A 25,509-nucleotide genomic window follows, 5' to 3' on the forward strand; every position below is an offset into this window, starting at 1 on the left:
CTGAAGGGTGGAAGGTTCTGGGCTCTGGTGCTGAGCTGCTGTGCCCCTGATGCATCAGATGAGTGCTGAAAAAGGCCAGGACTTGGACAGATGGAGTAACAGAGATTGGAGGCGGGGGAGCCTGGCCTTGTGCCAGCCTGTGGAATGGGGTGGGCAGATCACAGAGAGGAGCTGAAGGGGGGGGGTCACAGGAGGATAATCCTCAAGCAGCATGAAGGCTGCAGCTGTTGCTGTTAGAGCATGGCATTGCAGAGGTTTGCTGCTGCTATGCTGTGGGTATCAGCAGAAGTCTGCTAGCCCTGAGAGCTGGGTGAAGTGGGGTGCTGACAGGCTTGTACCCTTCCTTTGGTCAATGTCCCAGGGCATGTTCTAGGCCATTCAGCTGAAGGTAGAGGAGCCTCGAGGTGTGCAAAGCCCTGGGCAGAGCCTCCTCTCCTGGCATCCTCTGGGGCTGTGAGAGCTATGGCAGTAGCTGGAAGGGAAGGCAGGAGCTGGCGTTTGGATATGCTGGTGTGTGTTGTATTAGAATAACTGCTGAATTCAACTTGAATTTCTATCCCTCTTGGCTCCAAGTCACAGTACTCTGCCCTGTCAGAATGCTTCTTCCAGGTGCCCCAGTGCAGCAGGCGGAGCACTCTGGTGGGAATGATTAACTCGGGCTGAGCAGGGAAGCAAGCGAGGAGCCCAGCAGTAAAGCTGGTGAGCAAGTGAGGGCTCTTTAGGCTCCTGGAAGCCACTTGCTACTGTCCCTGGCAGAGACACCCGAATTGTGCTGCACTGCAGGACCTGGTAGGAAGGCTGTGGAGTGGAGCCTTTCTTCCCTGCTCACTGTGGCGTTTCTAACTTCTCCAGTACAAGTGTACATTGCTGCTGTTTTGCTTGGAGTCTGAAGAGAGTTTGGCTGGATGGAAGAACTGTGAAGGGGATAATAGAAAATCCATCAGAGTTTCTGGTGTGAAAGTGGGCACCTAGAAAATCACAGCAAGGCAAGGACCATTAGGTGCTGAGAAAAGATCCACTGCATTCCTACACTCCAGAGAAGGAAGGTCTCTGTCTTGGAAAGAATATACCCTATCCTTGCCATCTCTAGGGCTACAGGCAGATCCCTTTTTGGAGTGTTTTTCCTGGGACATCACTGTCCCAGGGAATAATACATGAGATCCTTCTCTCCCTTTCGTAGCAGTGCCATCTCTCCACATCCCAGTATGAGACCCAGTGTGTTTTACATTGCTGTTCTTTTACTCAATAAATTTATAGAGAAAGCTGATACCAGACATCCAAAGGGAACCTCAGAGGGAAGAGCAGTGAGCTTGTTTGCTAAACTTGAGGCACTCAGAAGCTGAGTTGGACTCTAAAATTAAAAGCTTTTGGTGTATTTTTCTTTCTGTTCTGTTTTCTTCAGCTTTTTAAGTGAGCCTCATCTCCTGCATGGTATTTTTGGTTATTTGCAGCTGTGATGGGTAGGAATTGCTCATTTCTTTCCATGAATTTAAGCTGATACTTTTGTCCCATCTTAAGACTCTAGAAACTGGGGTCTTCAGAAAATAACAGAAGACAGGTAAGAAAGAACTGGCTATATGGCCAAATGCTGAATATTGAACACTCGTCAGGCACCTCCAGCACATCTTTGCTGAAGGCCTGGACCTTAATGAAATGCAAACACTTGTCTGTGGCTCAGGATTTGGAGGCTTTGAGAAGAACGACTCTGTAGGTTGGTACATGGAGGTGATGGATGAGAATGGATCTTGTGTGTCATAGCCAAAAATGGTTTGTAACAAAACACGAGTTATTTCTATCCGGTTGGCAGGGACTTTTGAGACCTACTGTCTCAAAGGGAGAGACCTACTGTCTCAAAAGTGCAGATAGGTCTCCCATTTTCCTCTCTCTGTTCACTGGGAAGTTTGAGATCTGGCTCTGGCAGCAATTTAGTGTGAAAACTGTCTAAACCCAGCCCCAGCCCTGCTTGTTCTCATTCTGCAACTTAGGATGCACTGGAGCAGGCACATCAAATAGTTACAAAGGGTGTGAATAAGCCCTGGGAAAGAGCAAGCAGGCAGCTTGGTTTATATTTCCTTCCCTGTGTTTGTGTGAGTCACAGAGCTGGTGGCAGTCCTGCTTTCACCTCGCAGAGAGCAGAAATAAATGCATAAGAGCCCCACACTAATTTGCTGAAAATAGCCAAAAGCCAGGCTCTTAAGATACTCAAAAGAGATTGCAACTCCTCACTTTATTGATTCTTTTTCTCCCTGCTTCAAGTTAACAGCTTTTAAAAGACAGTAAAATGGGAAGAGCATGCATGCTGCCAGCAGTGTGTGGCTGTCCATCCCAGTCCTTGCCAGGTTGGTGCATGTGTGTGACCTTGCAGGGTGACCACAGGGCAGTCAGTGGAGTGCTGTGTGGAGACACACATTTGAAGCAACAGAGAAGAGGTAAAAAATGTCTTCCCCTGCTACTCTGGAAGCTGCTGGCATGCCATGCCACTGCCATGGCAGTGGAGAGGCTGGCTCTCCACCATCACGCACCAGCTCTGCCCTGAGCAGTCAGGGGCCAAGGGGATTTACACAAGAGCTGGTACAAGCCTCCAGCAGTTGGGCCATGCCCCTGCCATTCTCCCGTACAGGGGCCAAAATACCTGCTGAATGCCTTGCAATGGTGCCAACTCATAATTGCATTTTTTTGTTTCTGTTTTTAAACAAGAGTGACTTTAAATTTTATGCTGTTGTTAAAACTCCAGCTTCTGAGCCAGTAGACAATGCTGTGAGAATCCCAGCTTTGTTTCTGAGCAGAGGAAGGAAGTCAAGAAGGAAGTCTGGCAGCTTGTAGCTTGGGAGCAAGTAATGGACCCCATGTTCCTTCTGTGTTTCCATGGGCCAAGTCCGTGTTTCAGGTTTTGAACACGAGGGTTGGCAGAGAAGCCTCTGATCAAGCTGATGCGTTGGGAAAAGCCGGAAAGGTGCTTCAACTTGCAAGGGACACAAGGCTTGTGTGATGGTCATGTGTTCAGGCTGCTCTCACTTCAGCCGTTGCTGTGGGGAGTGCAACTGTGGTTTGGGCCTCACAGAGCCAGAGCTGTTTATGTGCTGAGCATCTCAAGCAGGCAAGAGAACCATCCATCTCCCAACATGCATCCTTCATGCAATCAAGCAATTGCTCTTTAGCAACCCAGGCTCACCCAAAGCCCAATGCCTCCATTTCCTCTCTGCCTTAAGTGGCCTTTGCTTTACTTGTTTCCACATTTGTTTCTTCTGTTACACAAAGTCTGGTTTCAGGCCTCTGAGCTGAAGTACTCTGGGCTTTCAAAAGCCTGACTCTGAATTGCAGTGTCTCTGCCTCCTCTCTGCTTCATGCCCAGCTCATCTTACTCTTGGCAGAGCAAGCAACAAAATCAAGGAGCTCTAGTGAGTGTTGCTGTTCAGGGCTTAAAACCTGAATGTGTCTGCCACAATTTTACTTTAAACACAGACCACATTCCATTGGATTCAACAATTATTCCTCATGGAATCTGCAAGCTTTGTGACCATGTGAGGGCTCTGTTTGCTACTTCATTCACTTTTCCTGCTTTCTCTGCTATTTTCTGGATGTGCTCCAGGTCCTCCAGGTCATTCCTGCTACCCAGAATTACCCAAAGGAGAGGATTTCCTCCCATGGTCTTTAAATGAGCCCTCCACCCAGCCCCCTTGCAACAAATGATCTGCCCCTCACACTGTTTGACTGCTGGGGCTGGGCAGACATGCCCTGTGCACCATCCCTTTCCTTTTAACTGGAGTGGAATAGGAGAATGGATATGAAGATTTAGAGTTATCCATCCACCTCCCTGTTATCCAGACTCCTGACTGAAGATGGTTTATGGAGGGAACAAGAGCATGACAGGACACTCTGCATCCTGCCCTGGAGCATCAGTGTGCTGCCCAGGGATTATGTTTCAATACTTGGAAATCAATTCTGGAGCTTGAAATGGGCTTGCTGGTGGGTTGTATCCCAGCAGTATGTCCTATGACAGTGTCTGAGTAGTGCTTGCAGGGTGGGCAGTGTTCTGGAGTAGAGAAATACGCGTTTGTGTCATCCATTAAGGTTTGTACTGGCTTATAGTGACTGTGTGGGTGTGACAACAGTTATTTAAATGCAGCTTCAGAGGTGTCTGTAGGAGATACTCAGCCCTCTGGGAGCTGATGCTGTTGCTGGGCACGGTGCGTGCAGGGGCAGCATTACTAACACAGTGCTTGTGGTAGTTAGTTTGCTATTTCTGTAAACTCGAAGGATGCTTGGTTTTGTTCCTTTGATGCTCCCTCATCCCAGATGTGTTATGCATTGCCAGATGTTCATAACTGTCTGTTAGAACACACACATCTGAGGCCACATTAAATGCACTTACTTCTCACTCTTTTTTCCTTTCCTGGTCCCTAACTCAGCTGACACATGGGAAGTTTGATGTATCTTGGCACTACAGGTGGAGTCATGCTGTAACCTCCTACCTCTTCTGCAGCTCACAGCAGGTCTACATTATTCACAGAAGAGGGTCTGTATCTTGAATCTCTGAGGAGTCACACTGACAAAACAGGAATAAAATTTCCTTGAGTAAGACACTTGTTTTGGTTTTTTTTCTCTCTACTGTTTAGATGCATTTTAAATTTATTTAGTTCATAAATTTTATACATGCAAACACGACCTTACAAGAACACTGTTTTTGTTGTTTCTTTCTTAATACTTTCTCCTCCTCCCCCATCTCTGAGTACACTCTCCATTTATTACCTTGAAACGGTTCCAAAACCCAAGTTCTGCTCTTCGAATACACATGGGTATATGTGCATTCCGAGATGATCTCCTTTGCATTTAATTTTGAATGCTTCTAGATTACTTTTGTTGTATTCACTCTGTTCTGAGGATGAAAATAAGAAAGGGAAACTGATTGATTAGATGTGGATTTCACCTTTAGTTCGACTCTGGAGGGCTCTGTCCTTAAAGCAAAGTACCTGCTTCCATTGAACACAGGAACAGCTCCTGTGCATGTGGGTGCTTGCTTCATGCTTCTTCATGCTTCTCAATGAAGAAATAGGAAATCTGAATTTTGAACTAAATTTACCTGCAATGACTCATCCAGAGCACTGCTATTTTCATAACTTAGCAAAATACATTAGCAATAAATTCTTGACACTGCTTCTATAAACAGCAATTGTTCTGCTTTGAAGCTGTGATGCTCAATGCCTGCTGAGTTGTGCTGCAGTGTAAAGTGGCATAAATACTCCCAGAGAAACAACACAAAAGGGCCTGTACAGATGGCTTGGACAAAATGCTGGCCTTTCCCTTCAGTCGTCACAAGCTGGAAATGTGGCATTAAATAGGATTTGTAGACAGGTTTGGTGTTTATCTTCTGGCTTATTCCCTCTTAAAGATGCGTCTCCTTGCCACTCTGTATGTTGTTTGCTACCAGAGAGCTTCTGGCATACACCAGATGCAGCAAATGTGGGTTGGTAGTTGGTAGCCTGGCACTGGAGGTCTCTTTCCCCTCTCATCAGTAATTGTGTCAGAGCTGGCTTCCTCTTCACTGTAAACCCTAGCAGGTGGCGGGGAAAGATGTCTGTGTGCCTGCATGAGGCTCTTTCCCTTTCCCCCCAGGAGTGGGAAAGCATTCCCGTTATGTCCTGCCGGGATCCGAGTCTCCCTGTGGTCCCTGATCCCGTTGCACTCCTGCCATCTGCTGGCCGAACAGAGCACTGCACGCACCAGTTTTCCTGGTGTTTTCGCGACTCTCAGATCTCCTACACGGACGGACGATGGCCATACCCTTAGCAAGGTGGAATGTTTCCTCTCTTCATGTTAAAGTGACTGAGTAACCGAAAGTAGAATTTGAAGTAAGATTTGAAGCTCAGTATTATGATCTAAAGGACCAGCAGCAAAGCAGAATGTGGGAAAGCACAGAGATGTTTTAGCAGCATCATGATTTCGTAAGACATCTTTCTGGGAAGAGGTAAAATGCTGCTTCTTCCTTGACCACAAAGTTCTGTGGACTGTTTCTTCCTTAATTGCTGAGTGTTCACAGTATAATTTGGGGAAGGGAGCTGTGGCTTAGCAACCGATTTTAATTTACAGGGTCTTCCTAGTTGTGCCCCTTTCTATAGGAAGAGGATGGCAGTGACATGGCTGAGCACAAGCAAATGTTGCCGTTTTGGGAATCGGTATACTTTTGCCTCCCTGTGGGCTATGCCTGTAGATAAGCCTGGTTCATGTCTGAACTTAGCTAGGAAGTACCCCAAATCCCATTCAGTATGACACCTTCCATCTCTGGTGGGGACAGAAATCTGAAAGGTCTTTTTGTGCTCCTCCCAGGGGTTGTTTGTGAGCCAGGGAGAGCAGAGGAACGTGTATTTGGGCAGAAGACTCTTGGCCCAGCTATTGTGCAAGGCAGATCTACGTGGGCACAAGTAGAACGATCCCAGCCAGCCCCTTCCTCAAGTGTAGCCAGGAACAAACAAGTAGGACCATGCTCAAATATCTTCTGGGTATGAGCTGTACATCATCTTTGTCTGACTTCAGGGACGAACATCCTTGTTACAGGACCAGCTCACACCCTCAGATTTCCACTTCTACCTCATGCAATTAATTCTGCAGACTGTGTTAGCAAATTTGGGAGGTCTGTAATCTTCTTTCTTTGTCTGTTAATCACAGGGTGGGGACCAGCTGTCAGTGGGAAACTAGCAAGGATTGTATTAGTTGTTGCTTTCTGTGTAGCAGGGCTGTATTCAGACAATATCCATCCCCATTGTGCTGGGAAGTGTTTTCATGCAAGGGGTAGCAAGCCTTGCAGGAGCTGAGCATCCATGGCAAAATTTTACAAGGTATTTTCACAGCAACATCTATAAAATACAGGTGATATTTCTAATTACTGAATTTATTTGAAGGATCTATGTTCTCCATGTGCCTGACTCTTCTAAGCATAATTTCTGTATCAGCATTTGTGAACAAAGCTTTTTAGCGTATTTAATTATTGCTACAGATATATTAGGGAATTTGTAGGATTAAAATTCAGGATTATGCACTATGTAAGACAATAAAGAAGGTAGTTTAATTTTTGAAAGAAACTTCAACTACAGCAGACCTGCTATGAAAATTCTACCTGTACACTGTGGTTTCCCTTAAGGCTTATTACTGGAGTGATGTGAGGTTCCCTGTTAAATGAAGCAGAGAGTAAACAGAGCTTTTCTAGTTCTCATATTCTTAGGGGAAAGCTAAGTGAACTAACTGAATTTACTGTAATGTTGAGCTTGAATTTTGAGCAATAGCTACCTTTCCTTTGTCCTCCTTGCAAAAATGCCTGGAAAAAAATGAAACTGGGAAGGCACTGCTGTGATTTCATGGCCTGTCTCTTCATGTATGTTTGGGCTGGGGACACTGCTTCTTAAAACTTGGGGGGATTGGTGAACAGTATTCTGTTCACCTGAGCTTTCAGAGTCAGCAAGGTGAAGCAGCCCTGATAAGACGTGAGAATTGAAGAATGAGCTTTGATTGTCATCAGCTTTCCATTACAAGACACTTGGAGATCCTACTTCACAGGGTCTTTTGCATAAGTCTCTGACAGTTCTCTGGACCTAAATCTTGCTTATGTCCATATTCCACTAGATTTTTAGATGAGGCATTACTTTGGGATAGGCTATTGGAGGGGGTGGCTTCCTGGAACATTCTTTGTGACTTTTCTATTTGATCAGCAACAATTTTGCTTTCTCTTCTCTCCTTCACCTCACAATGCAGCTATTATCCCGATGAGCTGAGAGATCACCAGGGCTGCTTTAAATAAATACGTGTGAGGCTTTATTTCATTCCAGGTAAGAACAAAAAGGCTTTGCAACAAAAGTGGTTTGTCCCCTGGAATTTCTCCCGAGTGAGGAGAGCAGGCAAAATGGAAGAACTGTGCAAGGGATATTTCAAGTCCTGTTTCTGGTAACAAAGAAGTGCTGCCTGTGCTGCAGGGATAAGAGGTCCTCGACAGCTGCTGGGGCTATGGTCTTGATGCTCAGTGAAGATCAAATCCACACAGTGCTTCCTGTTACACTCTTTAGCAGATCACGGTGCTCAGCTGCTCATAAATGACTATAAAATCTGAAAATTTGGGATTGACAGTCACCATTAGAAACTTCTGCTGGCTTTTGTGTGCTGTTAAATATGACCTCTGCAAGGTGAAGCTGGAGCAGGACAGTAGGAGCAGTGGGATATAGACAGGCAAGTTTGGAGGGCTTAGGTTTTCCTCTACCTGTTTCCCAGTCAAGTGGGAAGGAATGCCTTTGAAATTTCTGCCAGGTGTTTCCATTCATTTCAGAGGAGCTGCTCTGTTTTCTGCTAACAGCAAATTTGGCCTGTAACAACTTCTCCTGGTGATGTGGAAGAAGAAGAATTCTGCATGAATGTCAAAGCCAGCCAGCACTTTTCATACAGCTGATGCTGTATATGAGGCCTTGACAGAAGTATTTTGTATAGGTGACTTGATCTGGCTCATGTGGCTTTGGCAATGTTCTTGGTGGGTGGGAAATTGGTTAGTACTGCAGAAAAACTTGCTCTTCATGATGTCAGAAACAGCTGTATTGTTTAAGACTTTTTCATTTCAGCACTCTCTGTCAAGGATCTGCATCCCCTGCCTCATCTTGCTAGTCTAATCCATGCTCGTGTGAAAGGACAGAGAAAAATGACATTGTGCTTCTGGCATTGACTGTCTCTGGTGTATTTGGCCTATCTGTCTTGGCTTTCCCAGTGTCTGGAAACAGGATTTGTCGAAGGGGCTGGGTTAGGTCTGTATGAATGGAGTCCAGTGAATTTTGAGGGCTGGAGAAAGGATTCACTTCATGTTGTCTTCTCCATCAAATACCTCAGAAGAGCTTCTGAAGGCACCTGTTTTCCTTCTGTACTCAGAGACCAGATTTCCCCTGTGTCCAGCACTCTTCTGGAGCTTGGCTAGTTTCCTGGAATCATCCTTCATTCCCTCTTTTTCTGACCTGTCCCATGGTATAAACCTAAATGGATTTTGTCACTGGTAGAGGAAGAGAATGAAAGCAATTGAAGGGATGCCATTCCAATCATGTCATTGACCCCAGGAGCCAAGTTTGATTGATTTTAAGGGAAAATCAAGAACATTAAATGAATTACAGCTGTGGTTATTCATCAGCCTTCTGATAGCTGTTAATTGCCATGTATACTCCACATGAAAGTTTAGCTTTGCTGGATGATTTACTGTAGAAATGTTGAGTCAAGGACAAATTTCCTGCTGCTCTGCAGTGAGGTAGAACTGTTATTACAGAATTGGCAGGTACTGAGGATGGGCAATGTTAGTTCAGGCCCAGTTCATAAGGAATAGTGCTGTGACTTGCTCTGGCTGTGACTTATCTTTGTAGAAAACAACTGCTAAAGACACAGAAAGCAAGCTGGTAATTTAGCAGCTGGGGAGAGAATTTCTAAGGTGTTGGATAACTGCAAGCAGAAGGCTTGGCTGAACAGCTCAAAGTGCATTTACAGTGGAGGCTCTTGTGTTATTTAGAGGATGTGAGGGTGTGGTGGCATTCCTCTGGACACTGTTCTCTGCCTGGCACCAGAACATAAAGTGGTGTAGCAACTTAGCCCTTTCAGGGTGGGGAAAGAGATTCCAGAGAGTAACTGAGAACAGAAAACCATCCCAGAGAAGCCCAAAGTGCTTTTGCAACCTTGGAGTCAAGTTCTGCCCGATGCGTACTCGTGTCCCTCTGGCTGACTGGAGCAAGAGGAGAATGTGTTCCCAATCTGGAAGGGAATGGCTTTGCTCATCATTGGAGAGCTGCCACGTGTTTTCTGTGAGAGGCACCTGGTGCTGACTAGTCATATTGGGATGAGAGCTTGAGGGAGGCTGGGAACTTTGTTCTCCTATGCAGCCTCCAAAACCTTACTCTGCCCTACTTCCACTGTTCTTTTCCAGTGTCAGCAACATCCCCTGTAAAGTAATGGGATTGGTGTTGGCTTTTTCGAGGGGAATATCCTGAAGGTGAAATTAAGTTCTGGGGAGGAAGACTCCATTACATTGAGCAAACCTGGAGTGGGGCTAATTTAGAAAGCAAGGCTGCTGAAGTATTTCCCAGAGGCCTGGAAAGACATCCACCCAGAAGTCACCTTCTTATGTGCCATGTAGTTGACCACCTCGTTTTACATGGCGTGTAGCAATACAGGGGCCCATGCAAATGTGGAGGACAGTAAACTATACGAAGTTTAAATAAGTTGTCCTTTTCAACATAGAAAAAGGATGGCTGATGGAGTGTTGTGGTTTTGCTCTGGGTCAATTTGTTTTTATACCCCCCACACAATTACTAATCAGTTGAGAGAAGGTTTATGCAGACAAAAGAGACAGGATTTGGGGAAAATAATATGAACATTTATTACTAGTAAAATAAAAACTACTAACAAGTTAAAAATTAAAGAACTATATCTACAATAATGTTACTTAAATAAAAGGTGCTATGTATTTACAGAAATACTTCTCCCTTCTTTATATATCAGTCCAAGGAGGAGAAGCAGTTTTATTCTCCATTTTCGGAGTTCCAGCTCTCTCTCTCCAGTAGCTTTGCAGCAATCTCGTCACAGCTGGAATTCCTTCATCTCTCTCTCTCGTTCTGTGTCGGCCTCCAGGGCTGGGCCTACCCCCCTCCTGGGCTAAGACCGAAGGCTGGGAGTTACCCAGGTCCTGAAGGTTTTTCCTTCCATAGGCTTGCAAGGGGACACTTGCTTACTATGGATCTTCTTCCATGGAGTTACAGGGGATAATGGTTTAAGAGTCCACTCCTGTTTCCCTATGGAGGTTCGCTCTCCATGGGAGAACAGTCTTGGAATAGACCGCTCCGACATGGGTCTAGCATGGATCCCTCACATGGATCCCAAGCTTACCTGAGCCGTTCTCACTCTGGCGTAAGCCTTTCTCTCAGGGTCATAAATCTCCAGTACTAGCAACATGGATCTCTCACTGAGATCCCAAGTTTATCCGAGCCATCCTCACTCCGGCATAAACATTGTCCCCTTCAAGGGACAGCATGAGTCTAGTATGGATCCCACACATGGATCCCAACATCCTTACCCAAGCTGCTTCTGCTCCAGCGTAAGGCTTTCTCTCTCTGTCAAAGTCACAAATCTTCAGTAGCAGCATGGATCCCTCACTCGGATCCCAAGCTTACCCGAGCCGTCTGCTCCAGCGTAAACCTCATCCCTTCAGGGTTATAAATCTTCAAGAGCAGTATGGATCCCACACACAGATCCCAGTATCCCACTTGAGCTGTCATCACTCCAGCGTGGGTTTCCCTCAGGGTCACAAAGCCTTCAGCAGGACTTTGTCTTATCTCAGTCCTTTTCGTGAAGTTTCAATTCTCTGGTACATTCACAAGCTCCTCTGTGAGCCGCAGGGGGGTCTCCTCACCCCAACAATCTTTTAGAGATAGCAGGGATTACTTTTCAGTTTTTTCCCTGCTGAAGAGAGAGAGCAAAAGGGGGAGGAAGCAGCTCTCCCCCCTTTGAACCTTTCTTCTCTCCTCCGGCTGCCAGCTTTGACCTTGGAAGTCCCTTATCTCTTTGATGGAATTTCTCTGCAGTGGTTTCTGTCCGAGCAGTTCATCTTTTAAACTTTTTTTCTTTCACTCTCTTGCAGAAGAGAAGGGGAACTTCAGTACTACACTTGCCCCCCCCGGCCCAAGCCAGGGGAGGAGGGGGCCTGGCCCTTCTCGGGCCCACTGCTCTTCTACATGGCTGCTGCCCCTAATTTTAACTGTGACAAAACCCTTCTCTTCCGTTTTCTTAAAGATGTAATTAGCAAAGGCATCACTGAAAGTTTTGATTGTTTTTTTGTCCGGAAATTCACCTAGACAAAACCATTCTCAGCCCCAGGGATGGGCTACTGGGCAAAACCACGACATGGAGTCATGTAAAATCTTCACTGACCTGTGGAAGGTTCCATGGTTAGGTAAGTTTCTTCATTTCCTAGCAAGCCAGCAAAAGGAAGTCCTTTTGATGCAACATGTGCTTTGTGAAAGAGAGTGCTGCAAGGAACTGACTATAACAAAAATATAACTGATTTAAAAAGCAATGAGAGACATTCCCAGAAAATGAGTCTGTCAGTGCTGTTAAAACTGCAAATACTGCATCTGTTTTGGGAAATTGCAAAGCCAGAGACTTCTTGAAGGTTGCAGAGGGAAAACTATTATGCTGTATTTTCCTCACTCTTATGTTCTTCCCCTGAAAGCACTTAGCAGCAGTTGTCTGAGACAGAATTCTAGGGTAGACAGACGTGTTATGTATCTCACTGAGGTTGTTGTGCTCTTGTAAAGATCTCAGTAACAATGAACGGACTAGGAAAACAAGGGCAGAACAGCCTCTCCTGCAAGGAGCTGCACATTTGCACTCAAGATGCTCAACCTGGTTTGTGCCCACTGCTGTCACCTTTTAAGTAGATCCAGGACAGGAATCCTGGCGAGTCTCCCTCAATATAACATCGTGCTGAATATTTGGCAGTGCTCTGTGAGGATGTGAGCAGAAATGGCCCGTCTACACCTTGTGTAACCCTTGCCTCCCAGAGGGTGGAACTGTTAAAGCAATCTTTCCCCTGGCATATTTTGTCTCTGGGATTGCAGTTCCAGGAAAGATGACATCTTGTGCCATTTCCAAAGGGAGTTTTATGTCTTACACACCCTTGAAAATATGGACACCCTATGGATACAGTGTACAGTGTTAAGCAGGATGTAGCAGCAAGCTGTTCTTGTAAGTATCCTTTCTGTCCCCTCTTCCTTCTGTTCTGCTTGTCAGCTGCTCTCAGACCTCATCACCGATATTCTTCAGACTCTAGAGCACCTCTTTGACTTATACATCGTATTCTATGTTGGCTTTCAGCTTTCATCACTCTTACCTTAGTTTGGTTAATATGACTCTGGAGTAAGACCACTGGATAAGCAGACTGGCAGGCTGGAAACCCAGCATCATTTTGGAACATGGCTCTCAAGCTCTTCCCTGACCAAAGCAGAGGTACACAGGAGTGAAGGGGGACTCCCTCTGAAAATGCTGTTTACAGCTCTGGAAGCAATCTAGTCTGGCTTTTGTGGTCTCTGAGACCTGACTGGTTTAGCCAAACAAGTCACTACAGTACCACTGCTGCTGGTTTTGTTGCCAGGGTGGGTTTGTGTGTTTGTGACGGCACCACTCTTTGCTGTACAGGCTCACCCTTTCAATCTGGACTCTCTTTCTTTCTCTCTCTCTCTTTTTTTTTTTTTCCCCGCTTTTTTCTGCTTGCACCATGAAACACCCCTCTCCTGTTGGCAAACAGGGTTTCTGCTAGGTGGATGGCTTCCACCAGGACACATGAAAATGGGAAAAAAAACTGGGACACTACTTTTAAGATTGTTTTTAAAGAAGATTTTTGAGAAGGAAGTTGATTTCTTTTATGAGGGGGTGCTGTCTCCCTGCAGTGTGTTCTGTCACCATGTCACAAGATTTCTAAAAGGAGCAGAATCAGTAGGACACTGGTGTATCACTCTGCAAGGAGCAGCTTCCTTCACTTACCTCCCATATTTGACTAAACTGATATCACACGATTCAGTCTCCCCACTCTTCTCCCACCCCCTGCCTGCTTCCACCAACAGTCCTCTCCAAATGTGCTTTGTAACTAAAGACTCCCCTAAAAAGCTGACTCTTTCAGTTCTTCTGCGTAACAAAAACTTGTGCTGCTCATAAATAGATTTGCAATTACTGAAGGAAACAGAAGAATCTGTGCAGTCCAGATGTATCAGAGTAGCCTCCTATCCTCTCTTAAAGAAGCCTCTGAAATTCAACATGCATTACTTGGGCATAGCTGGGAGACCTCTGCAGAGATCTTTCCTTTGAACAGAATTCCTGTTCCGCAGGATCTGCTGTTTGCAGCAGAATTGTCAAGGAACTGCAGAGTCCCTGTCTAGTGTCTTTACAGAAAATGACAAAAGCTTTTTGGTTTTTGAGTAGCCTAGGATTTCCTATATTTCTTATAGCATTCAAGAGTAAGAATTGCCTGGCCAGCATGGAAGATCCTGAGCTTAGAAACTTGTTCTCTGTTAAGAGCATCTGGTGTGTGATTAGCATTGTCTGAGCAATTTCAAGCACTTTCTGATCATCCAGGAGGTCAGACTTCCTCAGCTTTTGGGGCTTACAAGATGGATGATTTCAGGTAGAACAAAAAAAAGGCATTCCCAAGGATATGCATCAAACTGGGTAGACCTGTGAGGAAATATCAAGAGCCCTGACTATGCTGGGTCCTCTGGAAGGATTAAGCAGAAGAAAAGAGAGAGGCAATGGTATATGTGGATGATCCCTAGCTTTCCCTAGAAAAGAGATCACATATATAAGGAAGATCCCTTCTATATGTCTTCTCTTTCCTTTCTCCCTTCTGTCAGGGAGTGCAAGGGGGACATACACCCAGCACAGTGTTTTTTGTCCACACTAGTGAAATGAATAGGTACTACCCCTGCCTTTGACAGCAGGTGTGTCAATTCCTTACAAACCTGGGTGGACTCAGCTTGGCTTAGATCCTGAGCTTGGGCTCTACATCCCCACAAAGTGTGGTTAGTTTCACAGTGACACATTTCTGCATGTCCCAGAAAACATGCCTGAAGCTGGGGCATGAGGTATCACAGGGCAAGCTTCCCTACAAGGGCTTTGGGCTGCTTCTTGCTGGAAGTGCTGAACCAATGAGAGCAAATGAGATCTGTCGAATCCAAAGCAATTTCTAACACTGTCTTCTCAGAAATGTTTCCTTCCTGGAACCCTTCTGAAGGCCTTCCCTGTGTGGGAGTTCATTTGCCTAGAGCTTTCGCTGGGTCTATGGAGGACTTTAAACATACAACCCTATAAATGTCAGTGGAGACTTCCTGATTGCTTTTATCGGGGATGTGCAGCCATGTTTCTTCCCCCTTGCTGGCGTTGCAATAGCAGTAGCATTATACTCACTTTTTTTCAGTATGATTACTAAAAAATGTTGGTTAAGACAATAGTCAGGTCTGCACAAGACTGGCTGCAAGTGACAGAAGTCTCCTGATAGAGCACAAGAGGGCACACTTGAAACGCAAGGTCAGCCGATAATCAGTGCCAGAACACCACATCATGGCTATTGATTGAGGAGATGATCATCCAAACCTCTTGTTTTGTGGAGATCAAGTTAGCTGCAAAGAAAGAAAGGGGAGTAGATGTTGGAGTCACGTAAAAGTTGTTGAAGTTACGTGAAAGGGCAGCCAGCTAGCTCAGGGGGGCCCGGGCCATTCACACCCCCACTCACTCACACAGCTCCCAAAGAGAAGGCAAGAGGTGGAGTCAGGTGCAAACGGCAGTCCCCGGACCAGCGAAGCTACTTCTAAGGAGCAACCGAGCCGAATCCTCTTTATTAGAAAATGGAGGGTTTATATAAGGATTGGGGAGGAAGGTTCAGGAATATGGGAGGAGCATGCTAATCCTCCAACTAGGATTGGGTATAGGAAAATACCTAAACATAGAGAGCATATACATATGTATGCAGGGGTAGGATAGTAACAGGGTAGATCAGGGATTGGTCGAGCTGCTGTGGTTCCACGAACTGTCCAATGACAGTTGACACTAGCTCTTGAGCACGATGACCATGGCAACCAACTTGCAACATGATGACAGTTGAAGCTGCAGCTCCACGATAATATCACACCTAAAAATCGCTTATGACACAGGCTGTTCAACCACCATAATTATGTTCTTTACAATTACAAAAACCACCTCCAACATATCACCCTTTTTTGTTTTATAACTTAAATTAAAAAAATATTTTGTATAATACATTAGTCAATATTAATAACAAATAGAATAAGAAATGATTGTAATTTAAATTAGATGAAATGCATCATTTAGACTTAAAAGGAAATACAACAATTTTACAGAGTATTACATTAAAAATTAGGTTACAAAAGTATAAGACATATATATATACATATGAAAATAAATAATTTTATGATTAAAGATTTTTACAATTAAATGATAATATGTAAGAGGAATTAATTAACAAACAAGAGGGAAAATTATGAGGAATAGTAACAATAGAAATTAAAGAATGAATAGAAATTAAATTAAATTCTTGGATAGCATTGTGATAGGGTTGATTTTAAAGGTGTTATAATTTGATTTAATTGATATTGTTTTGTAAGAGAGAATATTTTTATTTAGAACAAATAATAGTGGTGACATTTGTATGGTGGAGTGTGTGTATTGTGATTTTTGGTGTTAAACATGAAATTCTGATAACTGGGGAAAACAGGAACTTGGTATATCTTTAAACTTTGTAACAGTGTAAATTATCGTCTAAAAATCAAAAATATACATGTTTTTAAAGTAGCTATCTTACTCATAAAACTAAAAAGCGTAACAAAAACAGTAAAAAATTATTGTAGACAGAAAAAGATAAAAGAGGTAATATGGATGTCTCCATATTTTTACTCTCCTCTCTCCTTTCCACAAGAGGGAGTAGAATGTGAAATAAAAAGCTTAACAAAGGCATTATTAATAAAATAATATTTGTAAAAGAGAAATCTCCAAGTTAGATGTTACTTGAGACCCATTTTTAGGGTTAGAGGGATTTAGGAATAGAGAATAGGGAAGGGGAACCCCAGTGCAGAGGCCTTCTTTACCCTGCGGCAACTCATCGCCTTTGAGCGACGGCGCCGTCAGTCAGGCAGCTTATTATTTGAAAGGGAAATAGAAGTACGGAAGGGGAACCTCTGCGCAGAGGCCTTCTTTACCTCTGTGGTAATCCATCGCCTCCAGAGAGTGACGGTCCCGTCAGTCAGTAGTTTATTATTTGAGAGGGTAGGGAAAATAGGGAAGTAGGGAGAGAGGCCTCCATTTTAGTATGGAGATTTCTAAATTAATAATGGATGTAAAATAAAAGTGTAAACAAAGGCAAACTTAAGAAGGCAGTTGCAAAATTATATGGTAGTTATGATTGTATAAAAGTATTTAAACTATTTACATACTTGAAAAATTAAACTATTAGAAAAAATATATCGAAAAAACAAAAAGTCTCCTTTGTTGTTTGCACTTTAGAATGTAATTGGGCAAGGATTTTATTGAAAAGGCCTGCGACGATTTCTCTTTCGGCGAGTAGTGCGGTTGTTAAAATGGTATATGGGTGTAGTTTCCACTGGGCATGAGGAGTCGGAGCTGCCGTTGTAATGGTTCAGAAAATGGTAGAACTGGATTCCGCCTTGTTATTAAATCAGAAGTGGCAGGCCAAGTAGTAAGGTTGCATGCAGGCAGTACGGCATCGGTAAATGGTTGGTGGGCGTCGCCATCTTGACAGATGTTTACATCCTGAGTGGCGGAAGTGTTATAGTTGTCGCCATCTTGAAGGTTAGGGACTTTCGGGGCAGTACCGATGACATCAGTTACGGAGGAGGGGAAAGATGACGTGCTGGTAGGTGGGCACCCTATTTCCCACGCTTGGTCCCTTGCACCACCCCCTGTGTTCTTATCTAGCCCGCGAAATTTTTCCCGCTTTTGGTCTAATGCGCAACCTTCATCATTGCCGTACATGCAGCGTTTCTCTACCTTGTTCCTCTGCCCTTGAGAAGTCATCCCCCACCACGTTATTTGATAGTGAGGGGGGGAGTGACGTAGATTGAAAATTGAATTTGCCGCCATTTTGAGATAGGTTACAAGTGGCAGAAGTCTTGCCGTAATTTCGCAGATTGCTATTATTATCAATGTTAACATTTTGAGAACAGTCACTTTTATCTTTTTGGTTTTGGAATTGTGCAGTAGTTTTTTCCGAATTTTCTTCTGGTAATGGGTTTTGTTTTAGCGTGTCCTTGAATATCACAAAGATTGTGCTCCACGCCTTTAAGGCTTTTACTGCAAGACTGTCCCCATTAGAAATAGCAATTGCAATCGGAGATCCAATTTTCGCCCATTCCATATATGTTAGGATTTCTGGAATAGGATTGATGTTCTTGTAGATCCATTTGATTAAGGATTTTAAGGAGCTTTTATCTAGCAGGTAGTTACATCTTTTAATTAAAGCTTTTAGATGGTAATACTTTTTAAGTTTGTCCCTTGAAAGGGTTGCTCCCATTGTTGCCATTTCTATTTTTTACTTTTATTTTTTGTAGCAATTTTGCGATTTTTATATATTTTTCTTTGTAGTAGGGGATTTGGAGATGGGGTAGGAGGGTAGGGAATGCCCAGGGCGCTCACCTCTCCTGTCCGACGTCCAGCGAAGGCGGTGAGGGGACACGAAGGTCAGTCTTTCCCTGGGAAGCCACCAGCGCTGCAGGGTCTCTTCTACACCCCTACAGTTATTACCCTCTTTGAGCGGTGTAGATTTTTCCTAAAACGTAAAATCTACAAGCCAGCCCCAGGTTTGGGCTCCATTCGGCACGGCTTTGATAAATGGGAAAGGAGCGATCCAGCTCTAGGGTTTGTTGCTCTCACGTTGCGGTGCCACTTGTTGGAGTCACGTAAAAGTTGTTGAAGTTACGTGAAAGGGCAGCCAGCTAGCTCAGGGGGGCCCGGGCCATTCACACCCCCACTCACTCACACAGCTCCCAAAGAGAAGGCAAGAGGCGGAGTCAGGTGCAAACGGCAGTCCCCGGAGCAGCGAAGCTACTTCTAAGGAGCAACCGAGCCGAATCCTCTTTATTAGAAAATGGAGGGTTTATATAAGGATTGGGGAGGAAGGTTCAGGAATATGGGAGGAGAATAGGAGGAGCATGCTAATCCTCCAACTAGGATTGGGTATAGGAAAATACCTAAACATAGGGAGCATATACATATGTATGCAGGGGTAGGATAGTAACAGGGTAGATCAGGGATTGGTCGAGCTGCTGTGGTTCCACGAACTGTCCAATGACAGTTTGTTGCAGACGTGGAAAAGCAGGGACACTCAATATGAGAATCAGCATGCTCCGTTTATTGAACACACACCACAGCAAGATATAGGATAGATAATGAGCTTATTAATATTCTGTAATTTAACTACATGATTGGTAAGAGCCCTAGAGGTCCAGACTGCCTCCACTTCTTGTCTGTGGGGACCCTCAGCCCCTCACTTTCCCAGGCTGTAGTAATAACAAGATCTTGTTATTGAGCAACGGCTATCACTAAGAGATTAGCACGACCTTGCTTGGGCAGCAGCTACACCAGCTGTGCTTAAAGTTGCTGAGTCGATACCCTCCCACCTCCTGTGGGTCTGCATGCTTCTTTTTCACGTAGCCAGTTCTCCACAACAGTTGACACTAGCTCTTGAGCACGATGTCCATGGCAACCAACTTGCAACATGATGACAGTTGAAGCTGCAGCTCCACGATAATATCACACCTAAAAATCGCTTATGACACAGGCTGTTCAACCACCGTAATTATGTTCTTTACAATTACAAAAACCACCTCCAACAAGTAGAAGATAGCAGTGAGAATGCCAGTATTGGGTTTCTCTAGAGAAAATCTCAATTTTAATTCTGTAGGCTTTCTCCTGGTGTGTGAGGGAGAGAGGGAAGCTGGGAGAAGGACATTTGTAATTTTTTCCAGTTCTCCTTTCCCTCCCTTCTGTCCAGATAAATGTATTTAAGTGTGTAAAACGTCTGAGTGTACCAGTTCTTGTGATCCCTCACTGACAGCACTCTGCCTAGGCTGAATTCACAGTGCTTTGGGTCTTTGAGCAGGGTACTCTTTGAGAAGGTACTCTGGCACTTTTGAGCTCCAGTGTGGGGCTGAAGGGCAGGTACCAGGCATGTTTATTTTGTGCTGCAACTGTTTTTAACAGCTGATGTTGCACAGACTTGTGCTTCTTCTCAGATTAGATAGCAAAGTCAAGAGGTGAGCAGAGCAGCAGCAAACATCACCTTTGTTTGCTGAATTGCACAGCACAGCTGCCTATGGGCTGCAGCCATCCCCTTACCATTAACATGCAGTCTTTTCCTCCTGGAGGGAAGGGGCAAGCTCCTGGCTTATCCACAGATAAGCTTGTGCATATTGTTTACATGTGTCTAGGGATCATTGTGCCCCTAAAGGTCTTCAGCAGCTTGTCCACAGTATTTTTATGCTTCATTTGCCTCCTGTGCAGGTAACATATAGAATACATTTGTGATCTTAAGAAGTGGAAGATGATCTGTGAGGGACCAAGATAGCTTTCTGGGCCTGGTTGCAAACCCTTCCTGGCACAGAAAGTCTGCAAGGGCAGGGATGTTACCATAACTCGTGGTCCCAGTAGCTTACAGGAAGCCCTGTAGGCTGTGCAGAAGGAGTGGGTGATACAGGGGTCAAGGAAGAAAATTGAGGCTGTGCTCCTGGCCAGCAGGGTGGTGTGGAACACAATCAAGGCTACTGCAGACGCTGAGGTCTAAATTGGAGAATGGGAGCAGTGCAGACCTAATGCCTGGGTCTGGCTTGGCTCCCAGAAGAATTCCCATGACAGGCTTCTTCTGTGTGCAAAGTTCTGCAGATTCTCCTTTGTGGAACCTCTCTGAGCATCCCACTGCTCTTTTGACCTCTCTCTTGTTGTCGTGCAGCAGAAGTCTCCCTGAATTCAGTGACTGCCCTAAATATCACCCCATTCGGTTTGATGAGACCAAGTTAGAGTAACAGAACAGCATGGTTTTTTTGCTTATGTTTCCTTTTGGTGGCAATGGTTGCATATCTAAAGCATCAGGAAGGAAGGCTTCAAGAAGGAACCTGAAGTTATGAAATGCATATATTATAAATAAGTTTTTATGTAATTTTTTTCTTGTGGTCAATTTCTTTAAAGACAAATATGTGTGTTCCTCCTTATCTGCACAAAGCTAGTCATGAAATAGTAGCAGATCTCAGCACACACTGCAATGGTCCTGAAATTGGTTCATCTGAGATTCTGTAATTTTGAAAGATAGAGAGCATCTTTTCATTGCTTTTTTGCCTTTCTTTTGTTTGTTTGTTTATTTTGTTTGTTTGTTTGTTTTTAATGGGAAGAGTAGTCTGTGTCATCTGCACCAGAGTCTCAGTTCATTCAAGGATATGTGCCAAATGTAGGTATTATATAAAAATAAAATTTCTTTTCTCTATCTTTATTCTCATTGTGTCACAGTGCTTGAAGTAAAAATAAATCCTTTTTTCCTGACACTGAAGAAGCAAAAATGGAATGAAATTCTGTTGGTAGAACTCAATTGCTCACCTATGTTACTCTGAATTGATGTTTAGTAAACCAATCAGCAAGCTTGGCCTGCAGGTGCTGCTCCTGCTTCTCACATTCCCTGCCTTTCTCATGCTTGTAAGCATACTTAGCTGTTAGGATGCCAAATTTAATAGCTTGGGAAGGTCCTAGACTAAGTTACATGTCTAGGAAAACAGAACTCCTTTAAGGTGCTTTAGATGAAAGTGGTAACTGAACACCAGTCTCTTACTTAGCAAAATACAGCTTTGCCAAACAACCTTTTCAAAAGAACGTGTCACTCGCGGTACAACTGCAAAATTATGTGTTTTGTCTGGTAGCAGCAGCAGGCTTCTTAAGTATCGTTGAACCTACTTCGATGTCGTAAGAGCTGATCCTTCAGCTAAAATAATTTTTTTGTGTTTGAACTGACAAATTCTGGGTTTGGTTATTACAGACAATTTCACAGCTCAGACTTCTATAAATTTCATAAGGTTATCTGTAACTTCTGTTCCCTCCTCCTCCCAGGTGATCCTGGTGCTGCGAGAACTCAAATGGCCCGCTGGTGCTATTATCTTAAGCACTTGGGTCAGGTATCAATCTTGGTATTTTTCCTTTTTTTGTGTTTGCTGAACTGGAGTGCCTGCTTCTGTTGTACCTTCATATGATTCTTTCATGCTGGCATTTGGACCCTAGAAACTTAGGATGAAAGCTTGTGCCAGGGTAATGTGTGTCATGCAGTGTTGGCTAATGGGATTCCTTGAAATCCTTTCACATTTCAAATAAGTTTTTCAGTAAGGGGGGGCAGTCTAAAGACATTGCAAACCCCTGAAGCCTTAGTGAATCCTGAATTTGGCCATCTCAATTACTTATAGAATGCTCTATGCCTATTCTAAATATATTTTCCTCAAGGGGACCTCATCTCAACTCCCTGGTCCACCTCTTCTGTTGGATCAGCAATGCTGTTGTGATCTGCTAGCAAAAATTCCTTGTCTAGTTCTGTGGCAGAGCTGCAGATATTTTTGGTTCAGGACTTGAAGGGGAAATTATGTGGCAGGCAGAGCTCAAGGATTGGATTTAAACTGCAACTAGCCAGGTAGAGAGAGACTGATGATATACTGGATCGTTTCCTGTACTATTTTTTCATATTCCTCTTCTGCTGTTAGTTCTAGAGTTCTGGAGAGGAAAAAGCAAGATAATTAGTGGCAATGTACAACACCTTTCCCTGTCAGGAGTCTTCAGCCTTGCAAACTAGGCTTAATGGTTAGCACTGAAAACATTTTCTTTCTAGAGGAAATGTAAAGAGTGATGTGGGGGCAGAAAACATTTTTTATTGCAAGAATGCTCTTTTCTTTCTTTGCTGTGGGTAAAAGTATCTCTTCGATGGGAGTACCCACATGACAGTGCTTGGAGAGCTGTGCCTCTGACTTTATGGGATACTTCTTTCCGAAGTGTTTGCTACTTACCAGGAGCAGAAGTCTCTTCTTTGCTAACTGGTATTTTGTGACCCCTCTGGAAGTATAGCAGGCTGTGCAGGTTTTGTCCAGTGCAAGCTTTGCTTTGTGTTAGTGGAGGCAGGAGTGCTATAACATGGTATAGAACATGGCATTCCAGGAGTGGCTCCTGCTCTCAGTTGGCTTTGGAGGTGGGTCATGTGTGTTCAATGTTATTTTCCAGGCAGATAAGCACAGGCTGTTTAGAAAGCAGGACTTGAGCCCATCTTGCAGTTGGTTGAATGGGGTCAGACTCATTTTGGTCTCACGTAAGGACAAAGGATCTCTTCAGGCCAAGGAGAGCAACTCATCCCACTGTAGATTCCATAGTGGAGAATCTCTACCTTTTAGAAAAATCATATGATTTTCTTTTTCAGTCAAAGGCTCTGGCTGTACCAGAGGATAGAAGTTTTGGCGCGAAGGGCAAACTGCAGAACTTCACAGAATATTTTTCATCCTTCAAGTTTAAAAATATTTGGAAAAGTGCATATTGAGTCCTATAGGTCTGAACAGTTTCTTCTGTAGGATAGTTACATTATGTATACCTGTGTCAGGAACAGTCCTGAGTGGAAAATTCTGGGCTCAGTGTAAAGGCAGGATTGGGCCATCAGTACCCTGCATATCCTATGCTGCCCCATAGTCAGGACCAGTAGTGAATTAGGAAATAAAACCAGTTGCTCTCTGTCTCTATGATGTGATTGACTCAGATTCTACTTCATGAGTCCTGAACTCAACTTACAGGTGGGCTGTAAAGGATAGGATTCAGAAGCAGCGTGTCAGTAATGGCTGCAGAGGTCACATCAATTTAGGCACCAGTTAGAAAACCCCTTTTGGGTACAATGAAGGAGTGACTGCTACTTATTTCGCCTCTGGGATAGAGAAGCCTATGCAAGTCTTTGCCACTCCACAGATCAGGGTAACGTGGCTCACCGTGTATCTAAGCCTCAGAGAACATTTTTGTGGTTGACAGAAGCTTTTCCTGGTTATTGCCCTTTGAGGATGAACAGGCAGCATGTGGCAAGATTGCAGAATGGGATTAGCTCAGGATTTAACAGGAAGAGTTTCTTAGCACTCCTTCAGAGCAATTTCCTTCTCTTGCAACCCCTGCAGCTGCATGAAATGGAAAGGGTTATGTCCTTGCCTGCCTGGCAGGAAAATCATCCCAGCTCAGTGTAATACAATGGACTGGGTCCAGTGCTCTTGGAAGGAATGAAACAGGTAAAGTGTATTTAACCAGAAATTTCACATGGGGGATTGAATAGTTACACTGAATATTGCCCCAAGATACATTCTGCTTCACACACAGGCCTCTTCCTACAGTCTCCTCAGCTTTTCCAAGGAATCAGTGTCTGCATAGCTTTAGATTTTGCTCTGGTCATGGCTTACCTCTATGCATGCAGATAGCGTTTCGTATTTCCTGTCCTATCATGCAGGAAAGGCCAAGTGAGTCTCTCCCAAAGCACTGCAATGCCACTTAGCCTAGTGCAGCCCTCGGTGCCTTGCAGTGCTGCTGCTGCTGCTGTACTTTGCTAGGGAGACCCTAGTTCAGGCAGTATCTGTGATCCCATGGGGATGCATTACCTCAGGAAAGGCTCTGCAGTCCCTGAGGCTGTGCCAGGATGGGTGCTTAAACTGTAGCTCTGATCATTTTGTGTTTCAGTAAAAAACATTCCTAATGTGTCTCTCTGATTCCTGAGCTGACAGTGTGATTGGCACCTTTCTGGCTCACTCCATTATTTCTCTGGCTAGTTATTGCCACTGATGTATCTCTAAGACTGGCTTCCTTATAGTGGAAGGTCTCCATTTGACCACCCTTGATAAAAACAAGTTATATTGCCTTTCAAAAACTCTAGTCAGTAATGTGTGCCAACAGAAACTAGTATGTTCGTGCTTGTAAGGAGTAATGGTCTATCCCTTTTACAGTCCTTATAACAGCTCCAGCATCTCCATTCAGAGTTGCTGGCCTTTGTTCCCTTGTGGCCTGGGTGTGCTGTCTGAACTGAGACTGGGAAGGAACCAAGAGCATTTAACCACAAGACGAACACCAGAGTTGAAACAGCCCAGAAAGCAGGAGCAGACTACAGAGCATATGAAGTACAGAACACAATTTTAGGCCTAATTTGAACACTGAATGAGGTGCTAGTATCTCAGCTACTGTGTGGAATCTCTTCTCAGTCTGCTGTTTGTGTTCTATGAACACAGTATAGTGGTATATATAGAATACCCAGTGAAAAGTCAGCTTTGTGCAACTGGTGAGGGCAGTGCAGGGTGAAGGGAAGTGTCTGCTTTTAGTGATGAAAATAGAAATCTGTCTTCATGTCTGTTCTGGGGAGCTGATCAGATATTTTATGGCATGATACCATAATTAAAGCTTGAAGAACCAATTTTGGAGCTGGCTTCTCTAACTACCTGGTCGCTTAACCTGTCTCCATTCACCCGTAAGAGGAGGATGCATTGCCTTTGTTCATATTGCCTTGTTAATCAGTAAATGTAAAGGAGATTGTAGAATTAGACCTGCTTGAACTAACACTTGTAGCTATTCATTTGGTGGTCCAGCTCTTTTCTTATGCCAGAGAAAAAATAAGAACAGCCTACCAATTAATATTCTCATTTCTTTTTGAACTATTGGTGAAACATTCTGATACCATGGAAATGAGTGTCAATATGGTGCAAAACTGGTTTAGAAGGTGTTTAAGAAGTTAAATTTAGTCCCTGTGATGGTTTGGACTTGGCTCCCTGCCAAATGCCCGAAAGTCACGACAGCAGCCCCCTTCCTCCCTCCCTTCTCCTCTTAGGGGAAAGAAAAAACTATATAAAAAAAAAATTAAAGAACCCAAAGTCAAGCTGTTTATATAAAAATATATATATTTACGTAAAT

The 25,509-nt window shown here is 44.1% G+C and overlaps 1 protein-coding gene across 1 annotated transcript in view; it reads left to right on the forward strand.

Moving 5' to 3' along the window:
- MB21D2 (Mab-21 domain containing 2) overlaps positions 1 to 25,509 on the forward strand; it is a 67,746-nt gene that overhangs the window by 37,853 nt on the left and 4,384 nt on the right. The window lies entirely within an intron of this gene.

The sequence above is a fragment of the Myiozetetes cayanensis genome, unplaced genomic scaffold (genome assembly GCF_022539395.1).
Source record: "Myiozetetes cayanensis isolate MyiCay16 unplaced genomic scaffold, myiCay2020 scf13, whole genome shotgun sequence".
Classification (NCBI taxonomy): Eukaryota; Metazoa; Chordata; class Aves; order Passeriformes; family Tyrannidae; genus Myiozetetes; species Myiozetetes cayanensis.